The sequence below is a fragment of the Mustela lutreola genome, chromosome 6 (assembly GCF_030435805.1).
Source record: "Mustela lutreola isolate mMusLut2 chromosome 6, mMusLut2.pri, whole genome shotgun sequence".
NCBI classification, from domain to species: Eukaryota; Metazoa; Chordata; class Mammalia; order Carnivora; family Mustelidae; genus Mustela; species Mustela lutreola.
This window is the reverse complement of record NC_081295.1, coordinates 146,479,789-146,482,759: the sequence shown is the minus strand read 5'-3', so window position 1 is coordinate 146,482,759 and position 2,971 is coordinate 146,479,789. Positions and strand designations below refer to the sequence as shown.

The 2,971-nt window shown below is 53.1% G+C and overlaps 1 long non-coding RNA gene across 1 annotated transcript; it reads left to right on the top strand.

Annotated features, from left to right (window-relative positions):
- Nucleotides 1–1,183: 1,183 nt before the first annotated feature.
- On the top strand, nucleotides 1,184–2,575 carry LOC131833266 (uncharacterized). The gene is made up of 3 exons (XR_009354375.1): nucleotides 1,184–1,323; nucleotides 1,650–1,797; nucleotides 1,912–2,575. It is a non-coding gene; the product is annotated as an uncharacterized LOC131833266 (long non-coding RNA).
- The last annotated feature ends 396 nt before the right edge of the window (nucleotides 2,576–2,971 follow it).

The following is a 2,971-nucleotide window of genomic DNA, read 5'->3' as shown; positions in this document are numbered from 1 at the left end:
TCCGTGGCACGCCTCGTTCCTAAGAAAAGGGAATTCGCTCATGGACTTGAGAAGTCATCCAAGTTTAGATGCTCTTTGGAGGGTTTTGGAAATGTAGAGACCTGGGTTTGGAATCCTGGATGGGCCAGAACATACGAGGCAGGTCCCTTAACCACCCTGTTCCTCCGTCTCCCAAAGGGGAGGTTGGTATGGAGCTCAGAGGTGTGGCGAGGGGTAAGTGAGACGGTGACTATAGACGGGGTCCTACAGTTTCAGGCCCTGGCAGGTGCTGTAAGGACAGTCCCTTATATAGAGGGAGCAAGTAATCCAGAGGCCGAGACGGGCCCTTCTCTTTTGCTAGATAGAGAATGCTTGGGTGGAAGAGCCTGGAATGGGGATGGTTCATTATTTAGCTGTCCCTGGAGCCCTGCCCAGCTGTGTCGATGCTCCTGTCTGTTCTGCTAAAAGGACGCAGAACAGTTAAACGGGAACATAGTTCTTACGCTGTTTTGGGGTTTTTCTTCTTTGTTCAACATCAAAGTGGATCCACAGTCCCTTTTGCCGGTTTATACATACTGTTGCACTCAGAGAAAGGCTGGAGGAGCTGCTCGGGCTGTCTGATTAGTGGTGAATCCCTTGCAGGCCGGCTTAGGAGGCCAAATGGATTCTACCCTGTAATGTTTTAATAATAAGGGGGGTGGGGGGAAGCTCCCTCCCTTTCTGAAGGAGACTTTGCGGAGGCCCCGCTAATAAATCATTTGTTCGCTGTAAATGCACTCTTGCATTCCCGGAAGTACTTCCTCAGATGGGTCTCCCTTGAAATTTCTCATCAAGGGCAAATAGCTCCCAGCCCCCATGGCCGAGCCCCTCTCCAGCCCCGTCCGAGGATGCAGCTTCAGCTCGTGACCAGCCCCCGGGGACTCATGAGTGCACAAAGCCCGTGGTGCCCGTGGTGCACGGGGAAACAGAGTCAGAGGGGCCACTCTGTCTCCACCCCCCTGCCCCACCCATCATGCTTGAGTTCCCCTTCTACTCTGAATTGCACGAGAGATGAAAACCAGTGCTGTCAAGGATTTGGAAACTGGCCATGGCTGTCCCAGTAACCCTTACAGTTGCCTGATATCCCTCCTTCCCCCAAGCCTGCCCGGGGATTGCACTGGCCTGTCTGAATTGAATTCTCTTCCTCCTTCCAGCAGGCCCTGGGAGAGCCACGTGACCCCGTCCGGGCCAGGGTCCCCTGGGCCTGCACCCCTGTGCTTCCCGTCCAGCCCCGGGGGGGAAGCTGCTTGCCTGTTCCATCAGCTGGAGTCATTTGGAGCCCGCCAGGTTCTCCTTCCCGTACAGGTGTGCAACTGGGATAACCGATGATTAATGCATGTGTCTGGCCGGGCCTTCCGGGTAATTCGATTTGCTTGATATCCAGAGTACCCCCCGCCCCCTTCCTTCCACCTCCCTTTCTTTCCCTGAGTTTGTGGCAGTGTTTACCTTGGTTTGTGTTTTCAGTTGATGAATGACACTTGTTTCTGGTGTTCGTTTCCGTCCAAGTTGTAATTAAATTTTGCACGAGGCTTCTGTAATTATGATTCGGGGCCTCCCTCCCCCATCGGACCTCTCAAAAGTTCTCCAGCGTTCAGAACTTTTTTTTGTCCTTCTCACCAAACAAACCCCAGTGCTGCGGGGCCATTACCTCCGGATTCTACGGTTTGCGATGGCAAAAGCCACATCCTGCTTCCTGATGGGATCCATTAGGCTGGAGGGAGGGACAGACTCCCAGAGAGACAGACTTGTCTGCTGGAGGAGAGCTGTGCTCTGCTCCAGGTAAGGGGACGTCTGCAAAATTACCCCTTCACAGAGATGCCACCCGGCCCCGCGGGAGGGGTCCTGTCTCTATAAAGGGTGAGGTGAAGTTGTGTTTTCTTTTCTCCTTTTAAGAGCTCTGTGGAAGAGGAAGCAGCCTGTGTCTGTTCCAACTGAAAGAATGCCCACACAGCCGAGCCAGCAAGAGCAATGAATTCACGGTCCAGGAAATAGATGAACGAAACCAACCCAGGTTACTATCTGTCTGCAAAGCTGAGATAAAATTAGAGCAAATATGTCTGGTTCCATCCACATCGAGGCCAAGAAGTAAACTGAACGTGCTTCTGGGGTTGCAAACACTGGCTAAGTTTCTTCAAATATATGATCCCGCTGCTTTTGTTTTGGTTTGCCTAGTTCCCTCTTAGAAGACTCACGAGGAAGATATTCTGCATTGGAAGAGGAGAAAACTTTTTTCTTAAAGCGCTGAGAGGCCCGTGAGGCCCGTGAGGATGAGGGGACGGCCTAGAAACCCCTTTATGGTTTCAGCGCGGGGTTTCCGGGGACACACAGGGCATGGGTTGTCGTCTTTGTTTCCCCGGGCAGAGCTTCCGACCCTGTTGGGGACAATGGTGACAAGCTGGGGCTCTGGAGCAGAGGAGGCAGCTGGTGTCGGGACATGGATTCTGTTCCCTCCTCTGTCTCTGATGAGTGCTGGGACCTTGCACAAGCCATCACTCAGCCTCCGTGTCCTCGCTACAGATGAAGGGAGTCAAATAAAATAACGTCCTAAAGTCCCTCAGAGCCTTATCTCCAGAACCTAATTACGGCCACCAGGAGATCTGTTGTATAGCCAAGCAATAAAGGGAACGAGGCAGACGAAGGAGGCTGCCAGAAATGTTAGGAAGGCGGGGTCTCCCTCTGAATGGCAGGAGGAGGCACCCTGTGGAGCTGGGGCTCACTGGGCCAGAGATCCAGTAGAGAGTAAGCTCCAGGAGTGTTTGGGGAAGCTGAATGCGTGGAGAAAGTTCTGGGATGGGTAGGTTGGACTGGAGGGCGATGGTGTTGAATTCTGGCCCAAGTTTTAGAACCTGAGCCTGTGGGCAAAAGGCAGCTATCGGAGGTGTGGTGGACCAGAGGGAAGGCTGGACAAGGTGTGTTTTGGCGACAGTGTGGAAACAGGCCAGCCTTCTTTTTT